Source organism: Meles meles, chromosome 13 (assembly GCF_922984935.1).
Source record: "Meles meles chromosome 13, mMelMel3.1 paternal haplotype, whole genome shotgun sequence".
Lineage (NCBI taxonomy): Eukaryota > Metazoa > Chordata > Mammalia > Carnivora > Mustelidae > Meles > Meles meles.
The window spans coordinates 35402560-35423882 of NC_060078.1; the positions used below are offsets into that span (position 1 = coordinate 35402560).

The 21323-nt window shown below is 37.4% G+C and overlaps 1 protein-coding gene across 4 annotated transcripts in view; it reads left to right on the forward strand.

Annotated features, from left to right (window-relative positions):
* Positions 1 to 21323, forward strand: part of SAMD8 (sterile alpha motif domain containing 8) — a 52136-nt gene that overhangs the window by 5317 nt on the left and 25496 nt on the right. The window contains exon 1 of one of the 4 annotated variants that reach the window (XM_046027226.1): positions 18370 to 18482. The exons of the other annotated variants lie outside the window; for them this stretch is intronic. The gene's annotated coding sequence lies outside the window, so the exon portion shown is untranslated. Of the gene's footprint in view, positions 1 to 18369; positions 18483 to 21323 lie in introns of those variants that run through there. 4 annotated transcript variants of the gene reach the window in all.

Here is a 21323-nt window from a genome sequence, read left to right on the forward strand (position 1 = left end):
GATGTTTTGGAAACAATGCTCTCTGCTTTTTAAGAAAAGTAAACTATTTTTTGATAAATATAAAGAAAATAATAGTTTTGTGTTTGCTCAACAGAAAGATTTTAATTTAGAATTTAAAAAAATAAAAATGAGATTAGAAATAAAAGCTGCATAGTCCTGAATACTAACAAACTGCAGAGCTAAATGCCAAAGTAAACTTCATCCTTCTACGTTATAATTTAGGCTTTCTACTTTCATAAAAATTAATTTTATGCTCTGGTTTATGGATCTACAGACTGGTATGATTTGTCTCTATTGTGTGCATAATAATTAAGCTTTATTAGGTAAATTTAGACTTAAGTTTATTTTAGTGTAAGTTCAGTTATAATGTATAGTTGCCTAAAGGGGAATATATTAATATTAATTTTATATAATTTTTAAAAATTTCTTCCCCTTTTTTTCTCTTGAGATGTGGATATTATTTTTTAGGTTTTATACATCACTTAAAAATTACAATTAAAAAAATTATATTGTAGGTGTGTCTGGGTGGCTCATTCGATTAAGCATCTGACTTTATGGTCTCTGGTTCCTGGGATCCGGCCCCACATTGGGCTCCACACTCACAGTGAGGAGGCTACTTGTCCCTCTGCCCCTCCCCAGACTTGTGCTCTCTACCCCCCCAAAAATAAAATCTTTTAAAAAATAAAAAAAATACATAAAAATTTTATTGTGTACGCAATCGGTAATAACTTTCAAAAACAGCACATTTTGTATTTATGAATCAAGTTTCATTCATTGTTCTAAATTCCTTTAGAGACATTTTAATGTATAATTTTTAAAGACAAGTATGGTTTTTAAAGAAGACAATTTTTTCAGGCTATACTCTAGTATTTTAGATACACATAATCAAGTGAAACTGCAAGGAAAGTCCAGCATATTTAAATCACTGTCACTAAAAAAATAAATAAATAAAAATAAATAAATAAATAAATCACTGTCACTATATGAACCTAGACATTGGTTCTGTAAGACACACAGAAAATAAAGTTTTCATTTTGCTGATATATCCTTTGTGGGTTTTTTTTTTAAAAGATTAATTTAGAGCAGGTGTGTGTGCACACAGGGGCAGGGGCAATGGGAGAGAGAGAATCTCAAGCAGACTCTTCACTGAGCACTGAGTGCAGGAGGGACTTGATCCCATGGCCTTGAGATCTGAGCTGAAATTAAGAGTTGGACACTTAACCAGCTGAGCCACCTGGGTGCCCCTGTTGATGTATGCTTTGTATTCTAAAGATTGCATAATGATAAACTAGAAACCATTTTGGTCTTTTATGTGTTTGCATAATTAAAACCAGCAGGATAGTTTGTGTCTTTCCAGTTACTAGAACCTGTCACTTTAGGAAATTTTCCCAGTTTCTTCCCAGATTGTTAAAGTATAGAGTACTTTTTTATTTTAAGATTTTATTTATTTTTTTTTAAAAGATTTTATTTGTCAGAGAGCGCATAAACGGGGGAGCCGCAGTCAGAAGGAGAAGCACGCCCCCCGCTGAGCAAGAAGCCTGACGTAGGACTTGATCCCAGGATCCCAGGATCATGACCAAAGGCAGAGAGCCTGATGTGGTACTCCATCCCAGGACCCTAGGATCATGATGTAAGCCAAAGGCAGACCCTTAACTGACTGAGCCACCCAGGCATCCCTAAGATTTTATTTTTAAGTAATCTTTATACCCAGTGTGGGGCTCGAACCTACAACCGCAAGATCAAGAGTCACATGCTCTACTGACTGAACCAGCCAGGCACCCCTAGAAGTACTTTTATATACCAACAATAATCAATTGCATCAACCTGTAACATATTTTTAACGGTTGGTATGTTCTTGTTGAAATATTTTTATTAAGTTAAACTTGTTATTAAATAAGTCTTTATATGAGGAACTCCTGTTGAGTTGAATTCTACTCTGATTAACTGAAATCACTATTGTTATTTTGTTTTTTGGCTTATGTTATTTTACTACACAGTTGTTTCCCTAAAAGGTAATCCACCTTGAGCAAAACTTTTATAAGACTTTATGGTTGTTTTCAAATACTCAAAATTATTTCATATTAACCCAGAGGTTTCAAGAGTTAAGAGTGGGTTTGATTATTAATTATATATGACTATCCTAATGATTTAATTTCAGGCCTAGGGCAACGCTAGCAGAAGGGAGTTGATGAGGATGGCAAAACCAGCTTACATTTACTGCGAAGTTTGTATTTGCTAATAAGCATTATTATAAGTGCATTACATGTAGTATTCTATGTAATCTTAAAAAGGCTATGGAGTAAGAACCAGTATTCTCTTCATTTTGCAGATTAAAAATACTGAGGCCCAAGAAGATTAAGTAACTAATGCAAGGTCACATAGCTGTGAGTGGTAAATCCACGATTTGAACCTACGCGGTTTGATTCCAGAGCCAGCATTCTTAAACGCTGTGCTTTCTGGGTTTTATATCAGATTCTGTTGTAGAATAGCTGTCTGAAATTAAACTTTCAAGCCTTTGTTTCTTTAGCTGTCAGTTGAAGAATTATACTAGATCTTTCAGATCACAGTTCCCACCATTTTAAGAATTCTGTCATCCTGATTTACAAAACATATGTTTAGTATTTCTAATTAGTTTCTATTTGTAATCTCTTGGTCTCAAAGTATAAAGGTTAAGTCATTTTCTAAAGTCACACTGATAATGGGTGATCAAACGGGTCTGTAATCAGATGTTCTTTTGGACTTCTTGGTCTTGTTAGTTGCTTCACTGTTTTTTACCCTTATTTAGTGTGTATATGCATACATGGGTTAATAGTTGAATTTAGTTGATTTTTAAATTTTCTGTTCATATCTATTTGTGTGATGTGCTTTAAACGATGAGAAGTAATATTCTTTTGCGGGTTTTTTAAAGATTTATTTATGTATTTGAGAGAGTGAGAGAGAGAGTGCATTAGTGGGGGTTGTGGGGGGAGCAGAGGGAGAGGGAGAAGCAGACTCCTAGCTGAGCAGGGAGCCCAATGCAGGGCTCCATCCCAGGACTCCACGATCATGACCCATGCAGAAGGCAGATGCCCAACTGACCAAGCCACTCAAGCACCCCCTTGTCATCTTCTCAAGAGTCTTTTGCATCCTTACCCCCTTCCCAAAAAAAGAGTCTTTTCGCTTTGGATATCAAGTATTACATGCTCATTGTATAAAATTTAGGAATTTTAGAAATAATTAAGGTAGAGAGTGAAAGAGTTCACTGGAGGAGTAACTAATAATAGTTTGACATTTTATTTATTTAAAGATATATGCCTAGGCTTCATGTGCTATTTTTTAAGACATTTTGCTCCTTTAATTTTTTTTAAGTTTGATTTTAAAATAATTAGATTCATAGGAAATTGTGTAGATAGTACTCAGAGAATCCACTTATCAAGTTGCCTCGCTAGTTATATCTTACATAGTTATAGTACAGTATCAAGACCAGGAAATTGACATTGGTTCAGAATGTGTCTGTAGTTGTGTGTCATTTTATCATGAGTAGATTTGTTTAACCATTGCACCAGTCACGATATAGAAGGGTACGTGGCTGGTTCACTTGGAAGAGCATGTGACTCTTGATCTCCGGGTTATGAGTTCGAGTCTCACCTCGGGTGTAGAGATTACTTAAATAAATAAATTTAAAAACTTAAAAAGCCTAAAAAATTTTTTTAAAACGTATAGAATTATTCTATCACTATAAGGATTTCCCTTGGGTTAACCTCCACACTCTAGATACATAACTCTAACTTTTAGCAACCTCTAATCTGTTTTCTGCCTTTATAATTTTATCATTTGAAGATATTATAAAGGGAATCATACTGTATGTGACAATTTGAGATTGACTTTGTTCACTTAGCACAATGTCCTTGAGACCCACCAATTATGTGTGTCCATAGTTTATTAATTTTTATTGCCAAGTAGTATTCCATGGTGTGGATGTACCACAGTTTCGCATATTGTGAGATATTTTGATTTTATACACATTTCAGCTATGATAATAGTGAAGCTAGGAACATTTGTATACAGGTTTTTTTGTGAACCTTAGCTTTCATTTCTCTGGGATGAATGCCCAGGAGTAGGAGTATAGTTGCTAGGCTATATGGGAAGTCTATGCTGTTTGGGGTTTTGTTTTGTTTTTTTTTTAAGATTTTATTTATTTATTTGACAGACACAGTGAGAGAGGGAACATAGCAGGGGGAGTGGGAGAGGGCGAAACAGATTCCAGGACCATGGGAACATGACCTGAGCCACAGGCAGACGTTTAACAACTGAGCCACGCAAGTGCTCCCAGTCTGTCCTGTTTTTAAAGAAGTTGCCAAACTATCATCCAGCATGGCTGTACAATTTTGCTTGCCCCCAGCAGTATGTGAGAGGTCCAGTTTCTCTGCATCCTTGGTAGCATTCCATATTGGCACAGTTTTTCTTCAGCTGTTCAACAGGTGTGTAGTGAAACCTCACCATGGTCTTAATTTCATTTCCCTAGCAGCTTGTGATGCTGAACACCTTCTCAGGTACTTCCCTGCCATTCATATATCCTCTTTTATTTTTTTTGTTAAGGTTTTATTTATTTATTTGTCAGCTCGAGAGAGAGCACGCACGTGCGAGCACATACAAGCAAGGGGGGGCAGGGAGAGGGAGAAATAGGCTCCGCACTGAGCAGGAAGCTTAATGGGGATCATGACCTGAGCCAAAGGCAGACTCTTAACTAACTGAGCCTCCCAGGTGTCCCTCATGTATCCACTTTGATGACAAGCCTATTTGTGTCTTTTGCCCATTTTTTCCTTTGGATTTTTGGGTTTTTTTACTGTTGAATTTTGGGAGTTTTTTATATGTTCTAGATATGGGTCCTTTCTCAGGTATGTGGTTTATCCAGGGAGTAATAGGGAAAAGTATATCTACTTCATCTTCCCACAAGCAGAAGTCCACATATGCTGTTTTTAAAAATGTATTTGTCAGAAAGAATGCAATCACTGCCATTTTTTCATCTCCTATAATATTTCCTTCATCTCTTGCCTCTGTTTGTTTGTTTTTTTTAAAGATTTTATTTATTTATTTGACAGACAGAGATCACAAGTAGGCAGAAAGGCAGGCAGAGAGAGAGGAGGAAGCAGGCTCCCTGCTGAGCAGAGAGCCTGATGTGGGGCTCGGTCCCAGGACGCTGGGATCATGACCTGAGCTGAAGGCCGAGGCTTTTAACCCACTGAGCCACCCAGGCGCCCCATCTTGCCTCTGTTTTTTAGAAGCTGTTTTCCTTCAGTCAGTCTGTTAAATACTTTTAAGCTAGCTGCAATCCTCACAGTCTGTTTTACACTTTTCTGACAATTATGCTCTTTAAAGCACACTCATTATGTCATCCTCTTGTTCAAAAATCTCTAGTGGCTCCCCGTTGTCTATAGAATATACTGAACTTGACAGTTAAAGGTTTCCATGATCTAGCCCCAATTTATATTTTCTCTTTTTTTAAGATTTTATTTATTTGTTTGACAGAGAGAGCATGCAAGTAGGGGCAGTGGCAGGCAGAGGGAGAAGGAGAAGCAGGCTCCCTCCAGACTCCCTGCAGAGGAGGGGAAGCCTGGTGTGGGACTCGATCCCAGGACTCCAGGATCATGACCTGAGCTGAAGGCAGTTGCTTAACCAACTGAGTCACCCAAAAGCCCCCAGTTTGTATTTTAAACTTGATATCCCACTACTCCCTTATGTCTTTTGAACATTAATGGTTCTCCTTTGTTTTCTATTTTCATAGCCTTGCTCATGCGGTTTACCTCAACTAGTGTACTTTTATTTCTCCATCTCTATTCACAGTTTCATGTCTCAAAGGTTCAGCTCAGATGTCACTTCCAAGAACTCTTCTGATCTCACCAACTGGAAATAACTTCTCTTTTCCAACTCCCTTAATTAACTTTACAGTTTCTTAAACGTGTTTCATAAGTATTCTGCTTAGTTAGTGTTTTATGGATTAAGTGAGCTAATGTAGATAAAGAACAACAGCTGTAATTCATTTTACCTTTTTTTAAAAAATAACTTTCTTTAATATCCCTTTCTAGATTAAAATCATTGAGGGCAGGTTCTGTTTCAGATTCATCTATGTAAGTGCCATTTGCCTAGTGTAATACCTTCAAATGGAGTGTGCGCAATAAATATTTAATAGGCGAACAAACATAACATGAGGGCATTTTAATACTGTCTATATCCCCAGTGCCTGGGTACCTGCCATCTGCATATAGTAGACAGTAAATGTTTCAGACTGAACAGTGCAAAATTTGTGATTCAGAAAGCTTCCATCAAAAAAAGAAAAAAAGCTTTCATCATTAGGCATCTCATTTATGTAATCTTTATGTAATGTAACTGAAAACCTTTGACAAATTCCTCTGCTGATAACTAGAAAATATTTAATATTTATGAGATTCAATCCCTACAGAAGTACAAGAGCCTTCAGCTTATGTGAGATGGTGTGGTGTAGTGAGTAAGAACATGGACTTTGAAATGAGATTGCCTGGGTTGCAAACTTGCGGTAGTTACTAGTGCCCATTTATCTTGGCAAGTTATTTAATCCATCTCCTTCAATTATCTCATCTGTAAAATGAGGAAGATAATAATACCTGCTTTATATGGTTGTGAGAATCATTTGAGCATACAAGTAAAAACACTTAGAACATTTCCTGGCACTTTGTAAATGTTTTAAGATTTTAGCTAATCTAATTATTGCCTCTTGTTTTCCTGAAAAATGCATTGAACACAGGTCAGAATTTAAAATGTGTGATTTAGGATATAGATACAGAGATTGCTTAAAAATAAAAAGTCTTTAAAAAAATAAATAAAAGATAAAACAGGTCCAGTCAGGCAGAGTTCCCAAAGCAACTAAGCAAAGATCAAGCAGGAATTATTATTGCTATTATTATTATTGTTGTTATTATTATTAAATGAAATCACATGTGAAATAACCCTGCATAGTGTCTGACCTGTAATAGATGTTCATAAATGTTAGTTTCCTTCTATTAGCTTGCTCTTTCCCTCCTCATTTTACAGATATTTAGATGCCACATAGTTTAGACGGTTTTAAGTCTCCTAAAGTGTTAATATAAATGAAATTAAGCTCCAAGAATTTTGACAACCAATTCACTGTTCTTCACCATATCATGCTGCTTTTCCTTAAAGCTAAAGGATAGGTTGGAAATAAAGCTATTAAATCCTACTGGGGATTTACAGATTTTAAAATATTTATTATAGATTTTTTTTTTAGCATTCTTACTATATTTTGAAGACTTATTTCCTTATTCTTATAATTATCAGAAATAAATAAATTGGGCACCTGAGTGGCTCAGTGGGTTAAGCCTCTGCCTTTGGCTCAGGTCATGATCTCAGGGGCCTGGGATTGAGCCCCGCATCGGGCTCTCTGCTCAACAGGGAGCCTGCTTCCCCCTCTCTCTCTGCCTGCCTCTCTGCCTGTTTGTGATCTCTCTGTCTCTGTCTGTCAAATAAACAAAATCTTAAAAAAAAAAAAAAAAGAAATATATAAATTGTGGATAAATTTGATCATTTATTTAAAAGTAATAAAAATTTTCGGGTCATCTGGGTGGCTCAGTGGTTAAGCATCTGACTCTTGGTTTTGGCTCAGGAAATGATCTTATGGGTTATCATGAGATCAAGCTCTGGGGCTCCCTGCTCAGCGAGGAGTCTGCTTAAAGATTCTTTCCCTCTGCTGTTCCTCCATTGGCTTTTTTGGGCTCTCTTCCTCTAATAAATAAATAAACAAATCTTTTAAAAAATAATAAAAATTATGTTTTCTGGGTATTAGGTTTTGGTATTATAAACAGACTCTAAATAATTATTTTTAATGTAAAACAAATGCAGTTTTTCTAATACATATCAGCAGTCAACCCTAGAGTACAATACTTCTTTACCAGCAGTTCTGTGTATGTGTTTAACTGTTTTATTCAGTTGTATCATGTAGATTATAATATCGGAGAGACAGCTACTCAACACAAAATCAACATATATAATGGATGAAATAAGATGTGTCTGAAGGGACTTGGAAGATTAAATGTTAGCCAAGACAGAAATAGAAGAACAAGCAGAATTTGATTGGATAGTCCAATATAGTGCTTCAGAATCACTTGGGGAATCACTTGGGGAGCTTTTAAAAAATGCAGATGTCAAGCATCTGTCCCCTCAGAGATTTTGATCCAGTTCTGGGGTGGGGCATGGGCAGTGAAACAGGCATGTTTTTAAAGTTCGGATTACTCTAATGTGTAGTCAGGTTGAGAACCATTGTATATAGGGTTTATCTCTTGGTAGTTAGACATTATTGTATAATTTAAAACATGCTTAAATAAAGGGAAAATGTAAAATCTTTTTAAGAATATACTTTTTTTATTTTTTTATTTTTTTTTTAAAGATTTATTTATTTATTTATTTGACAGAGAGATCACAAGTAGGCAGATAGGCAGGCAGAGAGAGAGGAGGAAGCAGGCTCCCCGCGGAGCAGAGAGCCCGACGTGGGGCTCGATCCCAGGACCCTGAGATCATGACCTGAGCCGAAGGCAGCGGCTTAATCCACTGAGCCACCCAGGCGCCCCAGAATATACTTTTTTTAAAAGATCTTATTTTTAAGCAATGTCTACACCCAACATGGGGCTCGAACACAATTCTGAGATCAAGAATCGCGAGCTCCGCTGGCTGAGCCAGCCAGGTGCCCCAAGAGTACACTCTTAAGAATGAAATAATAGTGTAAAGGCAGGGATTTTTTTTTTTAATATTTTATTTATTTGACAGAGAGAAATCACAACTAGGCAGAGAGGCAGGCAGAGAGAGGAGGAAGCAGGCTCCCCGCTGAGCAGAGAACCCGATGTGGGGCTCCATCCCAGGACCCCGGGATCATGACCTGAGCCGAAGGCAGAGGCCTTAACCCACTGAGCCACCCAGGCACCCCTTTGTTTTGTCTTTAATAATTGTCTTTGGAGGGGCATTAGGGCATTGAGTTATTTTGATTGCTACTTTGTTTTCTCACATTTATTTGTTTTTAATGATTTTATTTATTTGGGATAGAGAGAGAGCACGAGCAGGGGGAGGGGGAGGGGCAGAAGGAGCGGAAGAAGCAGGCTCCCTGCTGATCCCAGGACCCCAGGATCATTACCTTAGCTGAAGGCAGATTCTTAACTGACTGAGCCACCCAAGCACCACTGTTTTTGCGCATTTATTTAATAATGCTTAAGAACTTATTATGTGCTAATCATACAGGCCTTTGTAATGGTGTTAATAATCCCTACTATCTTCTCTAAAAATAAAATAAAAATAGCTTTACAAATAAAAATATATTATGCTGCCCTAAGTGCTAGATACTTTTTTTCTTTTTCTCCCCCTTTCTTAAATTTGTAGTGTGCTATTTGTCTACTTTATTCCACCCCCACCCCCAATGGCAGCCTGGTACACCTGGGTCCACAGCCCCCTCATTTTCCCCATGCTCCTGTGAGACCGACAGCTGGCTGGAAGCCAAGGGGCACCTGTCTACTTTCTTATTCTTGATTGAATTGAACCCACTTAATAGATGAAATGGCCAGATCAGGGCCTTTGCTGTATTTATATTATTAAAGGTACATTTTACTGCTTAGTCTTTTTCCACTGGCACAGTGTGCTTGTTTGAGAAAAAAATAAGTCATACAGCTTATTGAAATAAAACATGTCAATTCCAAAGATAATGCAAGAGTATATGCATTTGCTGAAAAGAGCATATGAAACCATATCCTGCTTACTTAATTTCCCAGGAAATTAAAGGAAATAGCATAAATTTATTTGCCTTACCTAGAATTGAAGAAAAATGTGGAACTTACAAGAGAGCTTGAAGCCTTTAACCTTGGGTACTTCACTTGCTTTAAAGGGTGATAACTTGGAAGACTGAAGGGCCCATAGTGGTGCATTCAGTCAGCGTTTAGTTCCAAGAGATAGAAAATACTCCAGACTCCAGGCTGGGCTGCTAGGAATAACTTCTGTAACAAGATTTAAACTGGTGTGCCAAAAGCACTACCTTTGTCACAGTCAGCAAAGGTATTAGAATTGGGAGGCCAGAGTGGAACTGTTAGTTTTAGGAACATACCATTTCAACAACAAAAACAAACAACTCAATTCAAGAATGGGCAAAGGACATGTATAGACATTTCTCTAAAGAAGATATACAGATATGTAGTTAAGCACATAAAAAAATGCTCAACCTCACTAGTCATTATGGAAATCAGATAAAAAACCACAATGAGGGACGCCTGGGTGGCTCAGCTGGTTCAGCGGCTGCCTTCCGCTCAGGTCATAATCCCAGCGTGGTGGGATCGAGTCCCACATTGGGCTTCTTGCTTGGCAGGGAGCCTGCTTCTCCCTCTGCCTCTGCCTGCCACTCTGTCTGGCTGTGCTCTCTCTCTCTCTGACAAATAAATCAGATCTTTATAACAAACAAACAAACAAAAACCCCACAATGAGCTATCACTTTACATCCATTAGAATGATTGTTGTTAAAAAAGAAACAAACGAGCGCCTGGGTGGCTCAGTGGGTTAAAGCCTCTGCCTTCCGCTCAGGTCATGATCTCAGGGTCCTGGGATCGAGCCCCACGTTGGGCTCTCTGCTCGGTGGAGAGCCTGCTTCCCCTGCTCTCTCTCTGCCTACTTGTGATCTGTCAAATAAAATAAAATCTTAAAAAAAAAAAAAAAGAAACAAAATAGCAAGTGTTGGCGAGAATATAGAAGAATTGGAACACTTGTACATTGCTGGTGGAAATGTAAAATGATACGGCTGTTTTGCAAAATGTTACGGTGATTTCCTGAAAAAAGTAAACAGAATTACCAAATGGCCCAGCAATTCTACTTCTGGGTATTTACCCAAAAGAAGTGAAAATAGGACTTGAACAGATATTTGTACACCCACTTTTATAGGAGCATTATTCAGTATAGCTGAAAGTTGAAAGCAACCCATGTCTGTTGATGGATGAGTGGATCAACAAAATGTGATATATGCATAACAATGAAATACTATTCAACCTTCAAAAAGGAAGGAAATTCTGTCACATGTTAAAACATGGGTAAACCTCAAAGACATTATGCTAAGGAAAATAAGCCAGATACAAAAAGACAAAATGTTGTGTGATTCCACTTATATGAGGTACCTAGTATAACCTAATCTGTAGAAACAGAAAGTAGACGGGTGGTTGTCTACTTTCTGACAAGGGGAAGATGGGGATGATGGGAGTTACTGTTTAATGAACAAAAAGGTTTCTTTTAGTATGATGAAAAGTTCTGGAAGTGGATGGTGATGGTGGTTGCACTTCCATGTGAATGAACTTAATACCACTGAACTGTATACTTAAAAAATTGTTAAAATCGTAAGTTTTATGTATAATTTAACAAACACACACAAACAAAACAACATACCATCATATCTATGATCCAGGTGTTAGAAAGCCAGTATTGCTGTTTCACAACTGCAACTGCTTCCTTGAACTCAACAGTGACTAAAAGCTGGAGAATTACGTGTGTGCGTGTGTGCGCATGTGCACACACACACACACACAACACCAACATTTACGTAGTCTGTCTTGTGAATAGCCAAAACTTCAGGGAAATGGCTCCCACTTCACTTTCTGCTTTCTGTATCAGAAGCACATCAGAACTTCTACTTGGCTGAACCTAATTCACATTTAGAATCCCAGTTGCAAGAGATCCTGGGGAATAATTCTTAGCTTTTCAAACTGTAGTAGCAGAAAACAACTAGAGGGAGATTAGAAAAGATAGTGCCAAGTACATATTTGTCATGGATATTGAGTCACTGGTGATTCACAGAATATAATGCTCTAAAAGGAGCATTGGTTAAGTCGTTTTCAGGCTGGCCAGATTGTCCTGCAGCTGCTGGTACAAACGTAGGGTGGAGCACAACAAACAACAAGGTATCAACAAGGAGGAGTAGGGAAAGAGTTTATTGATATTCATTATCTCCTTTTGCTGTTCTGGACTGGTTATACTCAGTTTGTCAGAACTAACATGCAGTATTTGCCATTTTAATATAGTAGAACACAACTGAGTTTTTATTGGGGAGAGATTTAGGCCGCTAATGGGATGCCTTAAAGGCTCATTAATAAAGAATAGCTATGCTACTATTAAGAAATAGCAGATTTAAAGTTCTTATGATAAGCTTTTTTCATTTTCTTAATTATGGAGATAAGGTCATCATAGGAAATGTACTGAGCTCTTTTACTCTCAGGCTGGTGAAATCTCTAGTATGAATTAAATTTGGAGAGAAAAGAAACATGCTTGTAAATAAAAGAGGTGGGGTGCTGAAAAGTGCATTTTTGTACAGTTTTCAAAAATTTCTAACCAGAGTCCACCCATAAGATAAGATATCTTTTTTTCCACTCTATAAAGAATGATCAGCTCTTTTTGTTTATCTGTTATCCAGGACTTGAAACTGACTAATGCTTATTGATAGTGAGATTCTGCAGGAGTGGACTATTTATTCTCTCAGTGCCTTGATAGTAAATAAAGTACTTTGATAATTTCTTAATAGCTCATGATTTCAGAATAAACCTTAAAATTTTATCTCAAATTGGAATGTTTCCTTTATACATACTACTTAACATTTTGGGTAAGTATGAGCTTTGCATGCAGTGCTTTTTAATGTTAATCAAGCTTTAATGATATTAGTATGTAAACACCAGATTTTTTTTTTTTTTTAAGATTTATTTATTGGACAGATAGAGATTACAAGTAGGCAGAGAGGCAGGCAGAGAGAGAGAAGGAAGCAGGCTCCCAGCTAAGCAGAGAGCCCGATGTGGGGCTCGATCCCAGGACCCTGGGATCATGACCTGAGCCGAAGGCAGAGGCTTTAACCCACTGAGCCACCCAGGTGCCCCAACACCAGATTTTTTGATACAGTTACTCCACTCCTAGAAATCTTTTTAAAAAAATTTTTTTTAAGATTTTATTTATTTATTTGACAGAGAGAGACGCAACGAGAGAGGGAACACAAGCAGGGAGAGTGGAAGAGGGAGAAGTGGGCTTCCCGCCGAGCAAGGAGCCCAACGTGGGGCTTGATCCCAGGACCCTGGGATCATGACCTGAGCCAAAGGCAGACGCTTAATGACTGAGCCACCCAGGTGCCCCTCCACTGCTAGAAATCTTATGTCAGACTCTGCAGTACTATTTGTAACAGTAATAAAATTGTGAACAATTGTCAAAAATGAAGAAATGAACAAACTATTGTATAGCCATAGAATAGAATGTCCTTTTCAAAAGATAATTTAATAATACTAGGTCGGATTCTTGTAATAATGTTAAGTAAAATGAGACAGATTTATCTGTGGTATGATTTCTCTTTATAGAAAATTTTGTGAGAGAGGTATATAACAAATTACAAGCAATAGTTCTCAAAGGTAATTTTAAAATTTTATTTTAAATGTTCTTCAGTGACTATATTGGTTTTATGTATTATCTCTTTTTATTATAGAAATATATTGCTACAAAAGATTTAAACAGTGCAGAAATTTGCAGACTAAAAACCGTAAAAGTCCTTCAGTCTCCTGCCTAGACAAATGAGGTCCTATTTATCAACTTCTTTTATGGATTTTGCTTTTGGTATCATAGCTAAGAAATCTTGACCTAACCTAAGATCGGAAGGACTTTCTCTCGTTTTCTTCTAGATGTTTTCTAGTTTTAGAGTTTATATTTGATCTGTCATCCATTTGGAGTTAATTTTTGTATGTGGTGAGAGATATGGATTGATTGGTTTTGCATATGGATATCCATTTTTTTCCAGTACTATTTGATGAAGCCTGTTCTTCATTAAATTGCCTTTGCACATTTGTAGAAAATCAGTTATCTATCTGTGTAAGTCTGTTTCCAGATTTCCCATTCTGTTCCATTTATCTTTATGCCACTACCACTTTGTCTTGATTTAATATAGTATGATAGATGGAATTCTAAAATGACCTTTAATGACTGTTGTGTAATAATGGAAAGGACCTGTAAATATAAGGGGGCTATCAGTGATGCAATTAGATTATGTTATATGGTGCAGTTGACTGAGAAACAGTATTCTTGGTGGACCTGACTTAATCAGGCAAGCCCTAAAGAAGGAATGTGCCTTTTCTGGAGAGATTCCAGGCACAAGGGGAATTCAATACGGGAGACGCTGCTGGTTTTCAAAATAAGAGGCCACATAGCAAGAAATGCAAGTGCCACTAAGTTTATGGTAATTTGCTACATAGCAGTAGAAAATAATTATTGTACTATAATGAAATCAGCTGATTTTATTCTTTTTTTTTTTAAGATTCATTTATTTGAGAAAGCCAGAGAACCTGTGTATGCATCTGCACAGGAAGAGGGGCAGAAGGAGAGGGGAGAGAGAGAGAATCTCAAGCAGATTGCCCGCTGAGCACAAAGCTGACTTGGGGCTCAATCTCATGACCTTGCGATCATGACTTGAGCTGAAATCAAGACTCAGGCACTTAACAAGACTGAGCCACCCAGGTGCCCCCAATTTTTTTCTTTTTCAAAGCTGTTTTGGATTATTCTGGATCTTCTGCATTTCCATATGAGCTTTTGTGAAATCAGTTTATGAATATCTACAAAAATGCCAGGATTTTTATTGGAATTGCATTGATTCTATAGATCAAATTAAAGAAGAACTGATATCTTGGGGCGCCTCAGTGGCTCAGTGGGTTGGGCCACTGCCTTCGGCTTGGGTCGTGATCTCAGGGTCCGGGGATCGAGTCCCGCGTCAGGCTCTCTGCTTGATGGGGAGTTTGCTTCCCTTTCTCTGTCTCTGCCTGCCTCTCTGCCTACTTGTGATCTCTCTCTGTCAAATAAATAAGTAAAATCTTAAAAAAAAAAAAAAAGATTGACATCTTAAAAATACTGAATCTTCTGACCATTCCATCTCTGTTTATTTAGATCTTTAATTTCTCTTAGTAATGTTTTATAGGTTTTAGTATACATGTCTTTCCCATGTTTGGTCAGATTTATCCTTGAATATTTGATAGTTTTTGATGCTATTATAAATGGTATTTTATAAATTTCAGTTTTTGATTTTTTATTACTAGTATATAGAAATACAGTTGATATTTTTATGTTGATTTTATTTGCAGCAATCTTGCTAAACTAACTTACTAGTTCTAGTCAGTTTTTTTTGTGTATGTGTGAATTCCATTGAATTTCCTACATAAATAATCTTATTGTTTGTAAATTCTGCAAATTGTGAATTTTATTTCTTACTTTCTAATCTGTATGGCTTTTATTTCTTTTTCTTGCCTTGTTCTACTGAGCAGAATGTCCATTGCTTTATAGTAATGGTAAGAGTGGATAGTCTTGCCTGGTGACTGATAGTAGAGGAAAGCAATCTTTGTTAGCTATAGGTTTTTCAAAGGTCCCCTTTATCAAGTTGATGAAGCGTCTCTCTATTTTTAGTTTGGTGAGAGGTGTTTTTTTTTTGTTTTTGTTTTTGTTTTAAGATTTTATTTATTTATTTGACACAGAGAGAGAGATCACAAGAAGGCAGAGAGACAAGCAGAGAGAGAGGGGGAAGTAGGCTCCCTGGTGAGCAGAGAGCCCAATGCAGGGCTTGATCCCAGGACCCTGAGATCATGACCTTACTTAAGCAGAGGCTTAACCCACTGAGTCACCCAGGTGCCCCTTGATGAGAGTTTTTATCAGGAATGAATATTGGATTTTGTCAAATGCTTTTTTAGTGTCGCTTTTTTTTTTTTTAAGACTTTATTTTAAAGTCATCTCTGCCCCCAACATGGAGCTCAAACCATGACCATGAAATCCAGAGTCACATGTTCTTCCAACTGAGCCAGCTGGGGACCTCAACTTTTTTTTTTTTTTTTAATAAAGATTTTATTTATTTATTTTTTTTATTTATTTTTTAAATATTTTATTAATTTGACAGAGAGAAATCACAACTAGGCAGAGAGGCAGGCAGAGAGAGGAGGAAGCAGGCTCCCCGCGGAGTAGAGAGCCCGATGCGGGGCTCGATCCCAGGATGCTGGGATCATGACCTGAGCCGAAGGCAGAGGCTTTAACCCACTGAGCCACCCAGGCGCCCCTAAAGATTTTATTTATTTATTTGACAGACAGAGATCACAAGTAGGGAGAGAGGCAGGCAGAGAGAGAGAGAGAGGAGGAAGCAGGCTCCCTCTAAGCAGAGAGCCCAATGCAGGGCTCGATCCCAGGACTCTGGGATCATGACCTGAGCGAAAGGCAGAGGCTTTAACCCACTGAGCCACCCAGGCGCCCGCACCTCAACTTTTTAAGTGTCTTTTGAGATAACCTTGTGGTTTCCCTGTTTTAGCTTATTTATATGTGAATTATTTCATTTTTCAAGTGTTAAACTAACTTTGCATTCCTGGGATAAATACCACTTGGTTATGATGTATTAGTTCTTCTTGAAATATTGTTAGATTTGATTGCAGAAGTCTTGTTTTAAATTTTGGCATCTGTGATTTTAAAGAATTATCAGGCTATATAGTTTTATTTTCTTGGGCTGTTGTTGCCTGATTTTGGTCTCAGGGTAATACTGGCCTTATGGAATGTATTCAGAAATATGCTCTCCTTGGGGCACCTGGGTGACTCAGTCAGTTAAAAATCTGACTCTTGATTTTGGCTTAAGTCATGACCTCAGGGAGGTAAGATCAGTCCCCATGTTAGGATTCTCTTTCCCTCAACCTCTGCCCCCTTCCCCTTCCTCAAAGAAAGAAAGGAAGGAAGAAAGAAAGATTGGTTCTCTTCTTTTTTGGAAGAAAGGAAAAAATGATCTTTTCTTGTGTTTCATTTTAAATAATTCCTATTGTGTGTCTTCAAGTTATTATTCTTCTTATAAGAATCAGCAGTTAATTCCGTCCAGCATATTTTTCTTTTTTTTTTTTAATTTTATTTATTTATTTGACAGAGAGAGACAGAGAGAGAACACAAGCAGGAGGAGTGGAAAAGGGAGAAGCAGGCTTCCAGTGGAGCCCTGCATGAGCCTGGATCCCAGGACTCTGGCTGGCATCATGACCTGAGCTGAAGGCAGATGTTCAGTGACTGAGCCACCCATGCATCCAGCATATTTTTCATTACATATATTGTAATTTCATTTTTAGAAGTTGAATTGAGTGTTCTTTGTGTCCATGTCTCTAACTTTTTGAACATCTGTAATAGAATTCTTACAACTTAGTTAATTTCTTTGCTAATTCTATTATCTGTATCAGTTTTGGGTCAGTTTTGGCTGATTGTTTGCTATTCATTATAGGTGAATTTTCTTACTTTACATGTCTGGTAATCTTTGATTGGATGCCAGACATTATGGATTTTATCTGTTGGGTGCTGAATACTTTTGTATTCCTAATAATATTCTTGAGTTTTATTGTGGGAGATAGTTAAATTTCTGGAAAACAATTTGATCCTTTTGGATCTTGCCTTTAAGATTTGTTTGGCTGGATCAGAGACACATTCATTCTTATGCAGGGTTTCTCAATATCAACACTATAACATTTTGGATCAGTTTATTTTTTGTAGTGAAGGACGATATTATGCTTTGTAAAATGTTTAACAACGTCCCTAGCCTTTACCTTTTAGGTGCCCCCCTCATTCATGACAACCAAAAATGTTTCCAGAAATTGCCAAATGTGGGGAGGAGTGGCTAATTGCTCCCAGTTGAATAACTACTGCTTTAGGATTAATTTTGTCTCGGTACTATGGCAAGATCTTCCTGTTTGCTTTACCCAATGCCCCATGGATTGTGAGTTTTTTGTGGTTTTTTGCTTTTGTTTTTGTTTTTGGTCTGGCTGTTTGGGGTAGGCACTTTTACTGGTCTTGTGTATATACTGTATGTATGTTGTTCCTCCTAATTATTCTGGGTGGGTTTTTTTTTTTTTTTTTTTTTGTCCTGTTTTGTTTCCTCATGTATATGTGATGATCAGTATTCAGCTACATGTTTAAGGGCAAGTCTGCAGATCTCCGGGGTCTGTTTTAGTCTTTTTGGGTTACTATAACAAAATGACTGTAGACTGAGTGTCTTAAACAAAACACAGTTCTGGAGGTTGAGGAGTCCAAGATCAAAGCCCAGAAGATTTGGTGTCTGATGAGGGTCCGCCTCCTGCTTCATAATCAGTCATCTTCTAGCTTTGTCGTTAGATGATGGAAGGGTTGATGAACTCTCTGAGAAATCTCTTATAAGGGAACTCATCCCATTTATGGGGGTTCTGCCTCATGACATGATCATCTCCTAATTGTGGGCTAGGGTTTCAGTATATGAATTTTGGGGAGACACAAACATTCAGTCCATAACAAGTTCTCTCTGTGCACCTTTCTCCTCTCCAGTATTCTGTTTCATGAACACTAGCCACCTGGATCTACCCAGACTGTCAGCTCCATCTCATCAACTCAGCAAGTCTGCCAGGCCTCACACATTTGGGTCCTGTGCCACACATCACTTGGAAACTCTCAAGGCAGTAAGCTGGGGCAGTAGGGCTCACTTTGTTTCGCATCTCTCAGGGATCTTTTTTGTCTGATGCCCAGTGTCTTGAAGCTAGATCCCCCCTCCCCCCCGTATACTTTGTCTGTTATTTGGTTGTTTGAGGTAGGGAAGTAAACTGGTCCCTCTTATTATATCTTGGTCAGAAACAGAGTCTCTTTAACTGATAATTTATTCATATAAATTATTGATTAAAGTTGAAAGTGTTCTGGGGTGCCTGGGTGGCTCAGTCAGTTAAGCGTCTGGCTCTTGATTTTGGCTCAGGTCATAATCTCAGGGTTTTGAGATAGAGTCCTGCATCAGGCTCTATGCTGGGCCTGGCACTTGCTTGGGATTCTCTCCTTCCCTCTCCCTCTGCCCCTCCCCCTCAAAAAAAAAAAAAAGCTGAAAATGTTCTTAAAAACTTACTAACCTAATTCCTTCATTTTTTGGATTTGTATGAAACTTAGAGCTGCCATATGTTTGTTCAAAGTCTCCTGTTTCATGTAGTCTCTATGGCGCAACATAAATATTAAATTGGCCCTAAAGCCTTTTATCATCTTTTTAATACACCTCTTTAGAGCAGGTTTCACAGTGTTAGCTAAATATGGTTCTCTAACTATATGTAGTAGCATACAATTAAAGGACATGTCCTGACTTGATGAAGCACATTAGTGGAGTGTGTCATGTTTTTAGGGCATTGCCACAGCAGGCTCAAAGACTTCCAGAAGGCTTCCTTGTGTAACTCATATTTTCTAACAACTAAAACACCAGTTTCAAAGCCTATTAGCCTGATTGAGGGTATAGAGAACTAGTGATAAAAGACGGGAAAAAAAAGCTATGAGAGAGAAGATCATTTTGAGCAATGTATGAGACAAAACCATACTGAAGGATCATGCTACAAGGATGGGAGTGACTTGGAACCCATTGGTGGTAAGCTGTTTAAGAAAGGAGAAAGCCAGCTGAATAGAAAATAAAATGACAGAAGAAATCTGGCATTTTTGTGTGTGGGATGAGCTTCCCAAGTGTGCTACATTGTAACTGCTACAGAGTTTGTAGCCTGTGCTTGTTGGATATTCAAAGATGAAGTAATTTATTCAGAGCATATCTTGGAAAAAAGATGCATGTAGTGGGTGGGATGAAACCATCTGGGTATATATATGAACTAAAATAGCAAAATGATATTTTAATGGAATTTTATATATATGTAATAACTTATACTAAATGATATACATTAATGTGTATAAAATTCAGTGTTAAACTGCATAAAATGTGTAATTCCTTGGCCTTAGGGATGGTGTTGTAGCTAAAAAGAGCTGAGTAAGAGAGAGTTCTTACAGCTCTACAGTATATAAGAATTAGCCTTTTAAAATGTACAGATACTTACAGGTGGATGTGCTGTTAATTTCCTAAGACTGAAAAGCCATTGTGGATTAATAATATGAAAAACTCTGTTTGGAAACAAAATTTGATTTAAGGCTTCCAAAAACTAGAATATTGTTTTTTAGGAATTAAGGAATATTTAGTGAGTATTTCTTGCTGGCTGAATATTTCTGATGGTGTAAGTGGTGCTCATGTAGTTAAGTAATTTCCTTTTTTAATTGATTATGAGTCTTCATGGCAAGAGTTTGTGTGGATGGGGAAGAATAGGACAATAGCAGTTTTTACTTTTCTCAGCATAAGTAAGCATAGAAGGTTTTTCATAGCCAAATATGCATGTTATAAGGGAATGATAAACACCAAAATCAAGAATTATTTCATCTGGGAAGGGGAGGAAGGGGATGGTACCAGAGAGGGACATTCACTTGTATTGATGTTTTGTTTTTGCCTTTTTAAAACAAACTTTTTTTTTTTTTTTAAGATTTTATTTATTTATTTATTTGACAGAGAGAGACCACAAGTAGACAGAGAGGCAGAGAGAGAGAGAGGGAAGCAGGCTCCCCGCTGAGCAGAGAGCCAATGCGGGACTCGATCCCAGTACCCTGAGACTGTGACCTGAGCCGAAGGCAGCGGCTTAAACCACTGCGCCACTTTTAAAATATAGTTTAACATACATAGAGAAAAGTGTGGACCATAAGTATACAGCTTCTTGAATTTTTACAAAGTGAACATACCTGTATACTGATACCCAGATTGAGAAACAGAGCATGTGTTTAATTGGAATTATTGGAATTATTTTATATTTTTTCAAGCAGGGTAATGGGCACATGGGTATTTCTTGCATCATTCTTTGCTGTTGTTATGCTTTGAAGTTTGCCTACTGTGTTTTTTAAAGAATCATTTCAGAAGGGAAGAGGATCTTTAGAAATCTGGGAAATGTCAGAAAACCCACATGCTTTAGTAATTGAGAAAAGTATTTAGGGAAATAGGGTTTTTTTTTAATGTAGGCCTTTGTCTCCTGTATATCTTATAAACCTTATACAGATCCAAGTTACTGAAAGTTTTAAAATGGAGAAAGAATATAAACAGAACTGTATGGATCAGAGTAGTAAAAATTATTAGTGCTTTTTGAAACAGTACATTATTGGCCTTCTATACGCCAACATAAAGTTTGGGTCTTCATATTTGTGAGTACATCAAAATGACAGTTTTCTTTTAAAAATTTTGTCACTGAAATCTTGGTGGTAGTTTAAGAAGGAAATTGCTTAATCAGTTCTATAATGGTATATTCAAGGTGTAGATAAAAGGACCTGAGCTATTAAGATACTTATAGATATTTATATCTCGTTTACAGGCTGTTGTAGAAATCGTTATTTGTATAGTGGGTAGAAATATGTTTAAGGAGTTTCCTAAAACTAGTTATCTTTCTGCCTTTGTGTTGTTTTTGTTTTCTCATTTT